Raw genomic sequence first — 20,000 nt, forward strand, 5'->3', positions numbered from 1 at the left:
ATTTTATTAGGGAACTTAACTCATATACTTTTCCTATCAAACTAAAAATTTATATAGGAAGAGTTATTTATAGCATCATATTATAGACAGCTTTTCGTGGAAATGTTCATAATATACCTCTGAAATATTTTGGTTGACCTATTTCATAAAGGTATTTGTTGGTTGTAATTGTATAGGTTGACCTACAGAAAAAATTGGTAGACCTCTTAGAGTTATTTGTGAACTACATGTTAAATCCAAAACATGTTTTTGTCCTAAATTTTGTACGTTTTTTTTATTGAAATATAAGTTAAAATAAAATTTTTTAAATAAACTACTCCAACAAATCTCTATTTAAACATATGCTTGAAAAAAAAACAAGCTTAAAGTAGACACACACACACACGTGCATTTTCCCTTAACATGGCATGGTGAACATCAAACACCCCCCATTTAAAAAAAGATTTTTTTTGTTTATTTCTTTAGGTCATGTTTAGGTAAGGTAATTTTTAAGGTACTTAGCCCCGCAGGGTTAGGGCATTAAAGGCACTGCAGCTGTATGGGCTAGGCATAGATAAAAAATATTCCCCCCCGGGCCACCCCCCCCTCTAATATTGGATTTATTTGAAAATAAGTAGGGGGTTGGGGGGTTCTCTTTAGACATCTTTTCCTTATCTTATGTGTTTAAAAGCAAGTCTATAATTCCTAATGTCTGTTTGTCAACATGTTAGAACAAGATATAATTAGTGAAATTTTATGAAATAAATGTAATTTGGATCAGTAGAAATTCAAATTGAAACACAAATTTAAATTATAAAGAAAAACATAATTTTAGTCATTATTAGTATTTACCCCTGAAAGTAGTTAAATAAAAAAGAGTGTAAATTTGCTGAAACAATATGGGGCCATATATGTTATGACCCCAATAGTTGACACTGTATACACATGATTGTTTTATTCCTTGCCTCAAAACAAGATCACATCCCATCCTAAATAAGACATGTTTAATTTGGGAAACAAAAAAAAATTATGCTTGATGTTTCTGCATAATTCCAATTTTCTCTCATTCATATAAATTCTAATCATGAACTTTAGGTAATCTTCATGAATATAGGAAATATTTTTGGTTGGGTTTTATAAGATTTTTCAGTATTTGCATCTATCCCCAATATTAATAAATTGATAATAAACAAAGACTTTTTTTGATAGTAGTCTCACTCTCATTGTTCAATTGACCACATATATTTCTTACCAACAAAATTATTACAATGTCTTGTGACTTCAGATACTTGCTCTGTGGGGTTCTCTTATTTAAAATTTACTCAACTAAAGCATCACAAGAAAGACTATTTAAAAGTTATAAATAAGAGGGTGGCATTGTTTGTCCCACTATCAATTGTATTGCCACTGTATGTAAAAGTATAAATCTAGCTTGAAAACATATGTGGAGCTTTATTAAAGACACATCACATAAAACAAGTTTTTTTAAACATGTGTATATTATTGTTATTAGAGTCACAATACAAATATACAGGGTGTTTCAAGAGAAATGTTTTTAAAACTTAACCTTTAACAGTTGGGGGGGAGGCCGCCCAACCCTCTGTTTTTTTTTATCTCATTTTCTGTTTGTAAAAAATAAAGAGCCCAAACAACAAAACCTGCCAGGGTAATCCAAGTAAAGATCCAAAATATAATTTTTGGCTTAAAAAAAATATTTTATCTTACCAAAATACTAAAATATACTATAGTAGTACTTCTTCATATCAAATACAGGTGTTTAACTCAATTTCAGGTTCCAGGTATGATCCTGCAGGTCCTGATCCTCCAGGTCTCCAGAAATCTTAAAAAGTCTCCTGTGGCCACAATTTTTGACTTAGAGACTTCAAATTTTTAACTTAAGCCTTTCTTACATGTCTACATAACGTATTGAAATTTCATAAAGCTCGGTCACCGTTTTCCTACTGACCGCTGACTGCGGCAGCTGGCAGCTGTCAAGTACAGCAGGGCCGCTGAAATATTTATTTAGAAATTTCTAATATAAAATTTACATAAAGATAAACATTTTCTGCAAAAACATTGTTCTTCTAGCTTCAAAAATAAGAAAATTACAGCCGGTTGAAATTTTAAGTAAAACAGTACCTAAAAACAAAGGTTGTTGAATAAAAGGGTGAAGAAGGTGAAAATTGACTTAGACTTACTTAAGGTTGGAAATTCATTATCATACAGGGGACATGTAAAAAAAATCCAACTTCTTTTAAAGCCTGCTGAATGTAGGAAAATGATCTTTGATTTAATTGACCAACTCAAACACCATCATACATCTATAATACAAAGTAGCTTGATGTCTGTCCATCTGTCTGTCCGTCTGTCTGTCCGTCTGAAGCTCAAGATCTTAGTAACCACTGAACCGATTGGGCTCAATTCTTCAGGGAATATACTTAGTGATATTGTGATGGTTTTAAGCTATTTTCCTGGGGGTTGGGACACCCCCACCTCCCCAAAAAATTAAAAAACCCAACCCCCCAAAAAAAATAATTTACATTTTTTTGTAAAATATCAGTAACTGTTGAACAAATTGGACTCTAACCTTCTGAGAATATACCTACTGGTCCTCTGGTGGTTTTAAGCTATTTTCTTGGGGTTGGAACACCCCCCCCCCCCAAAAAAAATCCCCACTTACAAAATTTTTTATTTTTATTTTTGTAAACAAAAACCAGTAATTTGGATGGGGGAACCCCACTGCACCATGGGGCGAAGCCCCCATGAATCCCCCCCTAAAAATTTTAAATCTTTTTTTTCAAATTTTAATTTTTTGTATATGAACAACCTGGGTGTAATTTTTACTAATTAAAATGTTTTGTGTATACAGCAAACAACCTGGTTGAATTTTACGAATTGAAATTTTTGTGCAAACAGTGCACAACCTGGGTTTAACTTTACCACAGAGTAATTAAACAAAGAATAATTTATTTTTTTTATTTATATTTAGGAGGGTTGACTTACCATTATTTCATAGGGCGAAGCCCCTAGAGGCTAGAGGCGAAGCCCCTAGTATATATATATAGAGATGGAGAAATGATAGAGAGAGAGAAAGAGGAAAGATGGAGAGAGCGAGAATGAGGGAGAAAGAGAGGGAGAGCGAGAGATAGAGAGAGAGAAAATTGTATCGTATTATAGAAGGTTTATATATATATATAGAGAGAGAGAGAATGATATAGAGAGAGAAAGAGGAAAGATAGAGAGAGCAAGAATGAGGGAGAACGAGAGAAAGAGAGGGAGATAGAGAGAAAAAGAGGGAGAGCGAGAGACAGAGAGAGAGAGAGAGAGAAAGAGAGAATGAGGGAAAAAGAGAGAAAGAGAGGGAGAGAGAGAGATAGATAGAGAGAGAGAGAGAGAGAGAGAGAGAGAGAGAGAGAGAGAGAAAGAGAAAGAGAGAGAGAAAGAGAGAGAAAGAGAGAGAAAGAGAGAGAAAGAAAGAGAGAGAGAGAGAGAAAGAATGAGGGAGAGAGAGAGAAAAAGAGAGAGAAAGAAAAAAGATAGTATAGCTGATTGAACCGGTTCTAAACCAGTGGATATTAATCAGATTCCATATTTTCACACATCGTATTATAGACAGCTTTCCACTGGATATTATTCGGATAGTATGTATGAGAACTGGTTCTAATCCAGCGGATATCAATTGGATTCCACTGTTTCACACACGTGTTACTCACCTAGAATATATCATTGTATTATAGACAGCTTTCCGCGGATATCATAGTATAGATAAAAAGAGAGAGAGAGCGAGCAGAGGAGTACCAACCCTTGGTACTTTTAGTCATTTTCATTGATGTACATTACTAAGGATGGTACACAAAATAAACCCTTTTTTAAGATTACAATTAGCGGTAGAAACGTTTAGACACTCAACTTAATGAATCAAAAATCCCAAAAGTTGTTGAGCAAACCAATAAGAAAACGTGAAAACAAAACTTCGGGGACTAGTGTAATAAACAGCCCATTGTCTCTCGAAGAATCTAGTGCATTACAGACATGCTGACAGTCTATTATAGATGCAGTGGTTATTTTCATTAATACAAATATTTCAGAAAGGTTTAGTGATTTTAAATATATAAATTACCACTACCTATCTATCTACCTACTTATCTATCTATCTATCTACTTATCTATCTATCTATCTATCTTTCCAACTATCTAGCTATCTAATATTAATCCTAAAACTTGAGAAAGGTTTAGTGATTAAAATATTCTTTATTAATATATATATATATATATATGATATATTTATCTAATAAACTAAAGTTTAAGAATTCATTTGTATCTATCTATATACATTAATTACAGACTAATTCCCCCCCCCTCCCCTCCACTCTTGTCCGTATAGGGATATGACAATGGATGAATGGTAGAATTATTTTCTATCTATCTATCTGTCTATCTATCTATCTGTCTATCTATCTATCTGTCTATCTATCTATCTGTCTATCTGTCTATCTATCTATCTGTCTATCTATCTATCTATCTATCTATCTATCTATAAATATATATATATATCTCTATCTATATATCTGTCTATATATCTATCCAACTATCTATCTATTATATTATTCCCAAAATTTGAGAAAGGTTTAGTGATTAAAATATTTTTTGTTAATATATATAATATGATATATTTATCTAACTAAAGTTTAAGAATTCATTTATATCTATCTATCTACATTAATTATAGTCCAATGCCCCCCCCCCCCTTCTCTCTACAGGGATATGACAATGGATGAATGGTAGAATTATTATATATCTATCTATCTGTCTATCTATCTATCTTTCTATGTATCTATCTATCTATCTATCCAACTATATATCTATCTATCTAATATTAATCCAAAAACTTGATAAAGGTTTAGAGATTAAAATATTTTCTGTTAATATATGATACTATGATATTTTTATCTAACTAAAGTTTAACAACTCATGTGTTTCTATCTATATACATTAATTACATTCTAATTCTAATTACAGGTATATGACAATGAATGAATGGTAGAATTATCATCTATCTATATATCTGTCTATATATCTATCTGTCTATCTATCTATCTATCTATCTAATATCAATCCTAAAATTTGAGGAGGGTTTAGTGATTAAAATATATTTTTGTTAATATATATTTATCTAACTAAAGTTTAAGAAATCATTTGTATCTATCTATATACAATAATTACAGTCTAATGCCCCTCTCTCCCTTCTCCCTATAGGGATATGACAATGGATGAATGGTAGAATTATTATATATCTGTCTATCTATCTATCAATTTATCTATCTATCTTTCTATTTATCTATCTATCTATCTATCCAACTATATATCTATTTATTTAGCTATCTATTATTAATTCTAAAATATGAGAAAGGTTTAGTGATTAAAATATTTTCTGTTAATATATGATACTATGATATATTTATCTAACTAAAGTTTAATAACTCTATATACATTAATTACAGTCTAATGCCCCTCTCTCCCCCTTCTCCCTACAGGTATATGACAATGGATGAATGGTAGAATTATTATCTATCTATCTATCTGTCTATCCTTCTATCTATCTAACTATCTATTGATCTATCCATCTATATATCCAACTATCTATCTATCTATCTATATATCTATCTATCTATTTATCTATCTATTTATCTATCTATTTATCTATCTAATATTATCCTTAAATTTGAGAAAGGTTTAGTGATTAAAATATTTTCTTTTAATATATGATACTATAATATATTTATCTAATTATCTATTTATCTAACTCTTTTGTATCTATCTATATACATTAATTACAGTCTAATGCCCACCCCCTCCCTTCTCCCTATAGGGATATGAAAATCTACCCATCTATCTATCTATCTATCTAATATTAATCCTAAAACTTGATAAAGGTTTAGAGATTAAAATATTGTAATATATATATGATATATTTATCTAACTAAAGCTTAAGAATTCATTTGTATCTATCTATATACTTTAATTAAAGTCTAATGCCCCCTCCCCTTCTATCTATCTATCCATTTAATCCTTTCTATCTATGAAAAATCATATGAATTTGACAAAGGTTTGGTGATTAAAACATTTGGATCTAGTGCTGTTCACAGTTATATGTTTCTAGATATTAGTTTTAGTAGTGGAGCTTCTCTAGAATCCTTGCTGTGTGTCTGACATTGAACATCAGCCATTGAAAAGCAAATTTAATTTCATTTTTATTTTAATTGTATATCCCTATTTTTAAATACCTATTTATTTTAATTAGATATTATATTACTGAACTTTACTATGGTGACAAGTGTAATAAATGAATGGATATGCCTTAAATCCATTAATTAAATTATGTGTGTCATAAAATATTTTTTTATTTTTAGAGGTTTAATGATTTTTATTGTCACTTTTACTCAGATTTAATTTAATGACTATGTTAGATTTTTTATGTAATAAGAATATTCTTGAAATAATCAGTAAACATCAGAAGTGATAAGACGTGTCTCACCCTAGCTTAGAGACAGGTTATGTATTAATCCTTCCGGCCGGATTTATAGTGTAGGGTGCTCTATAAATTTTGTTTGAGCAATGGTCACTTTGTTGGTAAACAAGTTGAAGGTAAACCTAGGACAATAATCATCCGGTTTACCTCCAGATACCTTAGAAACCTCTTCCTCAAACACAAATTTGAAAAAATGCCTGAGCCATCAGCATCTGAAATTACAAAAGGCATTCGGTTTTATGCTGCCTACCCAGACCTAACTCACAGAAACCGTGCCTATGTGATGGGTTTGAAGGAGGACCAAAGAGTTAAGGCTGCCTGGGCATTTGATGGTCACATAAAGTTTACACTAAAGGCTGACAAAGCCTTTACTGGTGCTGCGGCTAATCTTGTCAACCCTGAAGTTCACAGAGTTAAGGATATTAGAGTCCCACCCTCTATCTGTGTTGACCAGGCTGCAGCAAATAAAACTGAATTTTCTCCCAGAAGAAGCAGGAAAGATTATGATAGGCGTTATACTAGATCCTATGTAGCAGAGAAGCATAATGGAGAACCAACCGAAAAAGCTGACAAAAACCATGGTGGAGGGCGTGGAGGCCAACCTGGAGGCCCCAGTGGACAATCTGCTGGACGTGGTAGACACTCAGGAGGCCGTGGAGGTCAATCTGGAGGACGTGGGAGACAATCTGAAGGTCGTGGAGGTCAGTCTGTTGGACATAGTAGAGCCCCAAATAGCCATGGAGGAGCTTCTGGAGTGTGATCAGATACAAGAGCCCGCAGTCCAGCACCATCAAGAAGCCCCCAAGAGAGATGGCAGGCAGCCCCAATCAATTCCAATTCTAAATCATCTCAGGATAAATTTAAAGGTGAATCTAATTTTGGAAAATTACCTACTGACCAGGATATTTTAATCAACAAATTCAATGCTGCAAATTTGAATGAACAATGCTAAAACTTATATAAAATATTATTTAGCTTTTTTTCTGTATTGCTAATCTTAGTATTCTTATTCTAACTATGAGTTTGTTTCTTCAACAATTTACCTTTAAATTTTCATAATCATACAGATGTTAGCAGGTTTTTTTTTTACATTTCTTAAATTTCTTACTGTGTTTGGTTTTCATTTTCTTTTTTATTAGAAATCCTCAAAGCCCTTTTTATTTTTTTTAATTTAATGATTATTTAAGGCACCCTAATATATCTATAAATCCCTTTTAACCTGACCATTTGACATTCACAATTTTTACCTGTGCTCATTCACATCCATTGGATCAATTTCTCCTTTCTGCACTGATTAACATCCCCCTTCCCCTTTATTCTGCCGCCCTAATTTTATATCTCCGTGTTTCCATGAATCTTTTAAACCAACTCCTCCCCTTTCCCTTTTATTCTGCCGGCCCCATTTCATATCTTTGTTTTCCCATGGTTAATTTAAAGCAACTCCTCCCCTTTTTTTTGTGTGTATGTGAGAAATATTATCTTATTGGATATGTTTAAATGGAGGAATTAATTCATCAAAATGGAGTTAATGCATTACATAATCAAAATTGGCATAGGCTTCTTTTTTCAGAAAACTCTGACTTTGATGTAGATTTAGATATATACAAAGACATTGATATTGATTCCTTATATTATTGCCCAGAAAGTTTTAGCCAAAAATTTAAAAATTCTAAAAATATCTCACTTCTAAGTATAAATATACAATTTCTAAACTCAAAATTTTCTAGTTTATCCGATTTAATTGCATTCTGGAAAAGTAAAGGGGTTGTATTTGACTTAATTTGTTTGCAAGAGACTTTCTCCATAATTATGCCATCCATGTATGATTACCATCCAGTTTTAAACAAAACAAGGAAAACTTTTGTAGGTGGCGGGGTTGGCTTTTACATTAACAAATCCTTAAAATTTTCTATATTAACCCCTTACAGTCGGGCCCCTAGCCGCACCTTAATCGGTCGGGGGGGGGGGGGGCGTTCAACGCCCCCCCTCATTATCTCAGTTCCTATTAGAGCTAGAGGGCTAAATTTTTTTGTGCAAGTCCCCTAATTGATAATGAATTTCCGACCTTTTATAAGTCTAAGTCAATTTTCGCTTCCTTCACCCTTTTATTTAACAACCTTTGTTTTTAGGTCTTTTTTTACTTAAAAATTATAAACGGCTGTAATTTTCTTATTTTTGAAGCTAGAAGAAAATTTTTTTCCAGAAAATGTTTATCTTTATGTAAATTTTACATTAGAAATATCAAAATATAAATTTCAGCGGCCGCAGCTGTACTTGGCAGCTGCCAGCCGCCGCAGTCGGCGGTCGGTGGGAAAACGGCGGCGGATCTTCATGCAATTTTAATACGTTATGTAGACATGTCAGAAAAGCTTAAGTTTAAAATTTGAAGTCTCTAAGTAAAAAATTGCGGCCATAGGAGCCTTTCTAAGATTTCTGGAGACCTGCAGGATCAGGACCTGCAGGATCATACCTGGAACCTGAAAGTGACTTGAACACCTGTATTTCATATATGGATGTACTACTAGAGGATTTTTTAGTATTTTGGTATGATAAAATGCTTTGTTTTAGTCAAAAAAATATTTTTGCTCTTTACATGGATGACCCTGCCAGGTTTGCTGGCATCCTGTGCCCGCCAGGATGGAGATATTCAAAAAATTCCAACTTTCAGTTCTGTGTCATACCCATACTTAAAAAGTCAAGCAGTTTGGGCTCTTTACCTTTCACACACAGAAAATGAGATAGAAAAAACCGGATGGGGGGGCGTTCAACGCACAGGAAATAATGAGTAAACGCATTGAACAAATAAAAGATGAAAATATTAGAAATGCCTTAGCCCAAGCTCATGCTATTAACACACTCTTACATAATGCTCTAATGATTGTTCAAGAAAAACATGAACAAGAGAAGGTAAGTGTTGGTACAATAGTCGATACACTCGATAAAAAATTGGACACCAACAAACAGGCCTTAACTGACAAGATTTCATCCTTAAAGACTAAAACAGCTACTATAAATCATAAAATCAAGGATAGGCCAAGTGAAGATAGTTTATTATCCTCTTCAATAAAAGGTAAAGAGTGCATAAAAGTCACCCTAGTAAAATCCCGTGGAACCTTTAAGAATGAACAACAACCATTAACATCATTTATGTTTCATTGCTTTAATTGCAGAAAAAATACAGATTTTATAATTAACAGAATGCAAAGTTTAAATGTTTGTTGCATGTATTCCTTCCTTCTCATAAAGTCTCTAGTCAAATGGTGCGCAATCACAATCACAGGGGCAGATTTCAGATGGTGGCGTCGCGCGCCCCCTTGGTTAAATTAGGGGGAGGTTTAAGTGGCTGATTGACAACCAACTGACAACTAAGATATGTCCTTCTGTCAGTATAATTTAGTCTCACAAAAAACATATCTATCCATCTAAATAATTTTGGTTCATATTCTTTAAAAATTATCTTATTGAGAATAATCAAAAGAATTATAAGGACTTAAAACAAAATTTAGATGCATTATTTGATAAATATATCTAAAGATATGTCCTTCTGTTAGTATAATTTAGTCTCACAAAAAAACATATCTATCCATCTAAATAATTTTGGTTCATATTCTTTAAAAATTATCTTATCGAGAATAATCAAAAGAATTATAAGGACTTAAAACAAAATTTAGATGCATTATTTGATAAATATATTCAAAGATAATAAGGTTCCTTTTTGAATCAAAATTGTTCTAATTTGTCTAAATTCTAATTATAGTTTTATTTTGTTTATTGTTTCAAATTAAAGAAAGTCTAAAAAGTATAAATACAAAAGTATTTATTTTGTATTAAAGTAAACAAAACAAAAAATGACGACTTGTTAAAATATTTTTTATCATGAGATATTTACAACAATTAACATTTCTTTAATGTTGAAAAGTACAAATATATCATTGATTTTATATTGCATGTTTTGATTCAAATTAATTTGTTTAATATTACAAGTGTCATAAATATAAACTATCATATGTTGCGTTTAAACAGGGCAATTATTCAAACACTACATTTTTGCATAGGGGTGTTGCAACCTGCTAAGGCACGCCCCTGTATATTTGTATAAATTGTGACACAAGTTTTGTATGAATCTGACGGAACTTTACATATATACTACCAGGGACACAGGATTAACCAATGGTTGATAAATTAATCTCCTTTTAAGATTTCAGTCAATATTTGAAGGCAAGTAAATTGTGGACTCGAAATGATTATTGATTGATAAAACAGCCTTTGTTCCCTCTCTCCCTGCTAACACACTAAACAGGGACAATGTTTATTTATTAGCCTGTCCTAAAAATGTAAATTTCTACAATTTTGACTGTAAACAATTACCAGTTTTAATATCTATATTTTCGTTTGATTTAATATACTACTTTACCAAAATATTAATAGAAAATAAAATCAAGCTCATCTAAATTATAATTGAATAGTAGCAATAATTATATATTTAAACAATATACAAGAATAATTTGCTAATAGTGAGTTTGCTAATTTTTCTTATTTATTGATTTTCAATGATCTATCTTTAGCAGCTAATATAAGGTGTGTTAATTGAATATAATCACTGTTTAAAAAGTTCTACAATTGTCTCTACCCGACTTCAAATCAATAATATCCAAACAAAAAAAATTGGATGTAATAACAAGGGACACAACATTGCAAAAAATCTATACCGTTCCTCATCTACAAAATAAGGATGAATGGGATGAAAATACTATATAAGATATAATAAGGGCTTTTAATGGTAAATCCAAAGCTATGATTTGTTGGTATTGTGCTATGGCAGGTCATACTTGAACATTACTTTTGATTGATACATAGAAATAAAAATTATATGATATAATATTATTATGAATGAATATGTTGTGTTTATAGTTTAAATTTGTTACAATCAAATGTGTTAATTGACATATAGTTAATGATTTTGTTTCGAGACATATCAATAAAATTTGTTGTAAACAAACCCAGACTAGACAAAACACATCATATGTTAATTGATATACAGTTAATTACATTGTTTTGAAATATATAAATAGAAAGAAAAAACATTTAACTAAAAATGTTCTAATTAACAGTCATATGATTAAAAATATCCATGTGATATCAAAAATAATCACACTTTTTTTTGTTTACTTTTTTTAATAAAAAAAGAAACAAGAAATGGGGGGAACCTATCATCCTAAGCATATGTCCATATATATATACATCCATTCATGTATTTAGTTCCATTTAAATCATATGAATGGGGTCATAGTATCAAAAATACAATAAACTTTAAAAGAAACCATACAGAACAAGACAGACAGACAAATTGCAATGTTAATGGACAATGCTGAACAACATATGAAACATAATCTAGACAGCGTTCCATATTTCTAATCAATGGCTTAATATAGATAAAAGCCCATTATTAATTGTACTTGTTAATTGAAACATAATAAAAGATATTTTCATAAACATGTTATATTTGTATTTTAAATTCTATTTGAATAAAAATATAAAATAAAATGACCTTGTTTCTGTTTTTTGTGTTTAACATATAAACAAATAAAATATTAGTATAAACAATAACAGCCTACCTAATGTCTATCTAAAATCATATGATTGAAAATTATAATCAAAAAGTACATGAATGTTATAAAAATCTGTGCATGATAAAGGTGGAATTAAAACCTCTCAGAAACCCCCTTTCCCCCCTTCTGTAGCCACTTATATACATATAAAATAGAAATTTATATGATGTTGATTTCATATAAGGGGGGTGACAATAAATTGTATATAAAAAAGAGAGAGAGAGACAGAGAGAGAGAAAAAAAAATTGTTGATAAGGATATCAAAAGCTTGCCTTACTAGGTATTTTAAATTTAAATAAGTTCTCGGCTCCCACCCAACAAAAGCACATTAAAATTGAAATTACAAATTATAAATTGAAATTATAAACTCTAATTATTGAGGAAGTAACTAGAATTCCAATACAGTGTTAGATTATAATAAAACAATCAAAGTAAATCGTTTACTTCAGGTAATTTTACTTCACTTTTATTTTTCCATCTGTTTACTAATAATTTTATCCTATTATATATCTCTCTCTCTAAATCTCTTTATGTATGTGTAATACAAAACACATATATATATATATATCAAATGATCTTAAGTAATATTTAATCATTAGGATATTATATATGTAGAGATTCTATTCAATATTCATAAGAAAAATCTATAAATTAACCACTATTTAAAAAAAAAGACAATTTAGTGAAATTTCTTTCTAGTATGTAAATAATAATATTGTAATAATCTAAATTAATATTTCAATATTGATTTCAAAATTCATCTTTCTATAGTACAATGTCAAAAATAGGTAATCTATTATAAAAGATTCCTATACAACATGTGTAAAAAGGAACTGAATTTATTTGTAAAAATGAAATATAAATTTCAAATTATCTTAGATAATATTTGACCATTATTAAATTATATATTTCTAGATTCTATTCAAAAGTCATAAGAAAAATCTCTAAATTAATTCTAAAATTCATCTTTCTATAATACAATGTTAAAAATAGGTAATCTATTATAAAAGATTCCTATAACAACATATGTAAAAAGAAAGCTGAATGAAATTTATCTTTAATAGTGAAGGACTATATTTATGAAATACTTCTCCACTTATTAAAATCAATCTTGCTAAAATTCAGGAGGTGGGGAAATTATGTTCTGAAATATAATTTAAATTTTTAAGTAGTATTCATTATATATAAGATTGTGATACATTACTACATTTGAAATAGTAGTATAATAACAGTATATCCAGGGAGGGGAAAGAATATACAAAAATTAGAAACATTCCTTTTTTTGCAAGATAGGACAAAAAAGGTTAACATAATAATTGTTATTCTAATTATTTTATTAGCTTGTTTGAAAAATATAAACATACAGACTTTCCATCAATAATTATAGAGTTTCTAAGCTTCTATATTGTACCTTTCTGTTTCACAAATTATCATGAAATGTTCCAATCCAATAAGACAATTTCAACATGTCAAAACTACTGATAACTGGTAGCTTTTAAATATGAACTAACTTTCCCTGTTATAGAAATGCTTTGCTCTAAACAAGAAAGTAAAACTGAGGTTTCACCTCCAGCATTTTAGAGGCTTAGTACAAAAAATTAGTAAGGGAGGACAATTAAATAACTTATAAATTGAAATGGGTATAAGTTAAAAATATCTTAATATATAGTTCTTAAGAGTTATAATTTGCACCAATATGGTACCTATTTAGATCTTCCCTAAAAAGGAAAACACAATGGGTGCAGTGTTAATTAAAATCTTGAGTTAAATACAACAAAGACCTTTTTCTGCTTTATATACATACAAGTGGCTACGCCTCTAGATGCACTTGCAGTGATTAGGGCTTGAATACCCGCCAACTAAATTTTTTAAATCAAATTTTGAGAAGGAATTTATTTTTTTGGTGGGGGGTGGGAAGACACTCCCACAAAATAGTTATTAACCTTCCCAAGACCTATGAAAAGCTCTACTGTGAAGCAGAACCACATTAATTCAGTGGTTAATGAGATCATTTGCTACATACAAAAAAAAACATTTTACTACTTTATACTTTATATTATAGGATTGGGACTTGTGGCTATGCCAATAGTCTAAGGGGGAGGGCGGTGGATGTTGGAAAGACAATATTATGATATAATAAATATAAAAAAAAAACGTTCAAGTTAATTATTATAACTTATAAAAGGATTTTAAAGAAATGCTTCTGTAAATTTACATATGTTTAAAATAATGAACTTAGAGGCTAGATTTCTTCAACACTATGGAACTATTACTTTAATGGATATCAGCGCAATTTAAACTGATACTCTTAAGGATTCCATTGTGTAATATTAAACATTTAGATTCATAAAGCATTTATGGAGACTAATCCACATCATCAGCTGTTATTAGGGTTGTAACAAAGAAATCAAAATGTCTCTCACCACTACACACCCTAGTAGTTTTGATAACGTTTAGCCGGATTAAAAATTCACTATTCCTAGTTGTCAGTTGTAGAGCTGTCGTAATATGACAAAGTTAGATAGGGTGTATAGCAAGCAAATACAGTACTCTGTTCCACCCCAGGAACCAGTCCAAGATGCTTGAATTATAATGCTTCTTTGATAATGGAGTTATGTCTTTTTTTTCATAAAGTTTTAAGTTTTGACACCAAACTACACATTATTATTTTTAGAAAACAAGAATAGAAGATTCCCTCCAACAATCAAGATCATATATGGCTAAAGTAAATAATGAAAAAGGTTAGCTGCCAAGATATATAATATAGAAGATTTAAATGAAGATCAAGACTAAATTGGCAGTAGATCTATTGACAAAGTTATTACAATTGTTCATTTGATGATGTATGACTGATCTCTAATTGGCTGATGCATTTCCCAGTGGATTAAGCCTATAATACCATGAAGGTGAGCCACACTTCTTTATGTTGATTTTATTGTCAGTTAGAATATAGGTAACCACTGAACTGATTTGATTCTCAGTCTAGTTTTTAGGCTATTTACTGTCCTCCACTGTGGCTATAAAGCCCTTAAATTCTAGGGGCGCAATCGCTAATATTATAAGAGTCAATTAACTCCTATTCATTATGCTGTTATGCTGGTAATGTATCTAATCATGATACCGTTATTCTAATTTATGCTAAATTTAAAATAATAATATGATGTTAACAAATTCAAATGAAAAGATGATTTGGATCAAACCAATTTTATTGTTATATTATCCAAACAATTATCAAATTCAAACTAAAGTAGAGATGCTATAGGTAAATGTAAATATCCTCATCTAAACTTGTAACCTCAATACATACATATGGTTACTTTATAAGTTTCTCAAAGTATAGAATTTTGGATTCAGTGATTTAGTTTTTGAATTATATTTTTGGAAGTGTAAATGTAGTAATGTGGGACTGACGACCAGACCCCATATGTATAGAGGAAGATTCGCCGTCACTACATAAACACAAGCATATGTAGATATATATACTTACAGTAAATTGGTGACTATTCCAGAAGGTATACTCAACTGGTACATAACAATACCTGAATTTCAGACATATAGATAATTATATATACCTATGTCTGTTTATAAGTTTTATGATAACTTATCAATATCTATAAATGAGTACAAACACTGCTCTATAAAGGGATTTATAATCTCTATAGTCATGCCCAAAAACATTAGTCCAATATGTCTATTTGCTACATCTCCCGGTCATTTCTATGATAAACTAATAGATAAGTGGTCAATTCTAATTTATACCAGCAGCAAGGCTTCTACATATTTAGCCTGGTATTCAAATGGAAGATATATATTTATGAAACCTAATCAGTTCATTAGGAATAAGCTTTCAAGGGCCCTTGCTATTAATCATTGGGATATAGGAATAATAAATAAATTTGCTTATGAAATGTATTTCCAACAAATTTAAATAGTTGTAACTCGAAATGCAGTAATAGTTGCTTTGCTGACTAAATTACCACAAGTTACAGTAACCAAAAACAATCTACTGTACCTCATATGTATGGGTGTTAAACTGTCAATTAACCTACAGTATTGGTCACCATTATGTGCAACTGAGGGAAATCTTACAGTTAGAAGACAGGCAAAGGCAACAAGTAAGCAATTTTATGCTAAAGTAGTAAATTACTTAACAGACAAATTTTGATGTATCAAAGATATTGTACTCTGCAACCTGTAATAGTTGGGTAGTAACTTTAAAGCTTTTGCAGCCTAAGAAACAATGATATCTTGAATTAATGCATATTCATGTATTTCTTCAAGTGGGTGCAGGGTTTAAATAACCTTAACTACAGATGGAGGGGTACAGTTGCTAGAGTTAAACAGCCTTGTTCCTTTAAGATTCAGGAGTACGTTAGTCTTATCCACTTGATGGGACTAAAATATCCTTGTATTCATCTACAAATATTGTACACTCATCTGATTGACTATTGTACCTTTATACTACTGTTATGTGATTGTACCTTTGCTAATAGAAAATGTACAGATTCGTGGTGTTTGCTAACCTCCTAGATATTGGACATTAAAATAAATTTATAACCACTTCATTTGATTTTTAATCAATGGCAATCATTATTGATGAAAGTTAAAAATCCATACTGCTACAGGCATGTATTTTGACTAAATCAAATCATTAAGATAATGTGTATGGAAAATCTAGAATACCTCCCTTTGCCACTTAATAAAAGTTTTTAGTTAATGTGTAATAAACTATAGTTGATGGTAAAGTGGTCACTTTATTTATGCTAAAGATTATTAACTAACTCAGGTGGTTCTAAAACTATTATAAAACCAATGGCAGATTTTCTAATTATAACATATTGAATAAAAGAGTATTAAAATACAAAAAAAAATCTTTCAGGGATAGTTCATTCAAAGTTGAAAAGTTTTCTTACATAAACTTTATTAACAATGACTTCAATTCTGAAACTACAAGTACAGGGTCACCAGGAGTTGGGAGGGAAGATATCACATCTCCCAAATAGGGAGACCACAATCCTCCTCCCGTACTTGATCAAATTCCGCCATGGAGGGGATAATTTGGATATAAATGAAATTTTGTAAGAAATCAAAAACATTGACATAAAATCATAAAACATATTTTGTCAGAATTTGATTTTAATAGCAAAATTACAGAGTCCAATTTTGAACATTCAGTCATGCTTAACATTAATAGCTTAACATTAAATATAACACCAAATAAGTTCAAACTTTAATGAATTACTTAAAATTGTTAAGATTAGCTTAGTATCAACAATATATTGATATGCATTTGGTATTTGGTACAAGGTGTCCAGATTATATCACCAGAAACGCACATTATTACAACAGCACAAATTACCCTTATTCCTTATAATTGGTCTAATCCTGTAGAGCCTTCCTCATATTTTGCAAAAATGTATTTTTCTAATTAAACAATGTAAGGATCATGTTATAATAAAACATGAAGGGAGAGGCCATTAGAGTATACATAAACATACTGGTACCCGTAACCAAAAGTTTAATACACATGCTATCTCCCATTTGTTAGCTTAGAAACTTTTGGTAATTTTTAGTAAATCTTTACTGGTGTATTTCAACTTTTGCTTTAACTATTAAAATAATTCTTTGGTTATAATCATTGAGGATGTACACCAATTGACCAATAATTGTCCCTGATATAAAGCATCCGTTGCCTTATCCCTTAAGATCCCTGATGTGAAGGCATATACCCTGAATTAAACAAAGCTTTCAGCCTTTTAAAAATTCATAACCTAGCAAAATTGCTAATTGGGTATTTTTACTACTCTTGAGAAAAAGCAAAATATTCATAAGTTTTTGGCATGGCTACTATACAATATCATTCTTATATTTAAAATAAGACAAATAAAATGCACAATTAATTCATATTAACAACTGTTTTCACACAAATCAGGGGTGGATGGATAGTAAGATAATTAATAGACCCAATAGGCTAAAATTAATCAGCACTACTTAACAGATACAATAAAGTGTTATACAGTAAGCACATAAATAGTTGTATGATAAAAATGGGTTAAGTTTTAATCATCTCAAGTTGTTTTCTAAAATTATTTATAAAACAGAATCAAAGTAACAACACTAATTGTGATGGATTAAAAATGGTTTTCAGCCTCACTGAAAAATGACATATAGCATTATATTTCAAATGTCTTCTCATTTTACGAAATATTTGTTTCATTGGACTTTGTCACAACTCTAAATTTCGTACCCACCCACCAAATTTTTACTTGATAAAAGACAAATATAAGCGAAGTAATTGAATATAACTTGCAAGTGATCTATCCCTGCACTGAGGGAAGGTACATAATTTGCAAGAAATCAATCCCTGTCATTGCATGGCAGATGGGGGGGTTGGTGTTATTTTTCAGTTTATTTAAATTCCGCGGGAAGCTGCTTATAATACCAGCAACAAAGAACTAGTTCTATGTCATAAAAATTGTATAGTACAATTTAATAATTTTAATGGTTAAAATTTACCAAAACATTATGATCTAACAACTTTGGAAATTTTATTAAATTTTGATTGGTTGGTTTATTGAGTTGAATGACCAAATGTTTTAATTAATTGTAATCTATAGAAGGCATAACTTTGTTTATCATCATTGGGGACTTACATCAATTTATCTGTCATTGTCTTATCTCTTTAGATCCCAAAGCAAGACAGCATCAAAATACACTTTCTCTTAAAGGAAGACATTCACACTAAGAGAAGGGGGGATGCGTCCTGAACGTTAACTTAAAAAGTAGTTGGGTCCAAGTCCAAAACCTTACCTCCGTTTTACTACTTATATGCCATCCATATAATCCCATATTTACACATAAAGGGATATAAAAGAAAAAGTATAATAATAATATTTGAATTTTATGTAATAGTAAAGAAATATAAATACATCCATATATTTATACATTTGGGTATATACTATGATGTGCATAAAATAGTAATAAAACAAAATTAAGTTTTAAGTAAAAAAAATTTTAGCATATTTATCATTATGTACCTGTAAAGAAATATAAATACATCCATATATTTATACATTTGGGTATATACTATGATGTGCATAAAATAGTACTAAAACAAAATTAAGTTTTAAGTAAAAAATTTTAGCATATCTATCATTATTTCAGGTCAATCCACAGATCCAGACAAGCCTGCTGTCAACGAACCTGGCCCAGAGAAGCCTGCTTTCAACAAATCTGCCCCAGAAGAGCCTGTTACCAATGAACCTGTCCTAGAGGAACCTGCTGCCAACAAACCTGCCCCAGAGGAATCTACTACAAACGAACCTGTCACAGAGAAGCCTGCTGCCACCAGACCTGATCCAGAAGAAATCTGTTCAATGAACCTGTTCATCTTGACCATGTAATTGTCCATCTTGAGGAACATTATGTCATTGACTACAAACCTGAAGAGGAGGAACTGCTGGCCAGCTTTGATAGTGATGAAGAAGATTCAGCATATAGTTAATAGTTTTGACTGTTAAAATAATTTTTGCTTGTTTGTTTGTTTTAATATTATATAGTTGTTTATAGATTAATTTTATATAATTGATTAATTTACCTTGTTGTAAGTATACAGTCATTTTAATCCACATTGGGTCAAACGGGGGGTAATGTCGTAATGACTGAATTGTAGAGTTGACTCAATGTGTTTGACAATGACCTTTGATTTATATGTATGAAGCTATGAAAAATAAAGTATAAGCAATAAGTTTGATAAAAAGAAGTTTAGTCTTCAGTTGCGTTTTGCAAGTCTTATGTAGTGAAAACTATAAGACTTATTAGCCAGGTTGTCACCAAGAGTGGGGCCTGGACATTATAACGAGCTCCGAGTTTTAGAGCTTGTT

At 30.6% G+C, this 20,000-nt stretch overlaps 1 long non-coding RNA gene across 1 annotated transcript in view; it reads right to left on the bottom strand.

Annotated features, from left to right (window-relative positions):
* Nucleotides 1-20,000, bottom strand: part of LOC145307619 (uncharacterized) — a 60,371-nt gene that overhangs the window by 25,079 nt on the left and 15,292 nt on the right. The window lies entirely within an intron of this gene.

The sequence above is a fragment of the Acartia tonsa genome, chromosome 15 (assembly GCF_053477335.1).
Source record: "Acartia tonsa isolate MP-2025a chromosome 15, ASM5347733v1, whole genome shotgun sequence".
Classification (NCBI taxonomy): Eukaryota; Metazoa; Arthropoda; class Copepoda; order Calanoida; family Acartiidae; genus Acartia; species Acartia tonsa.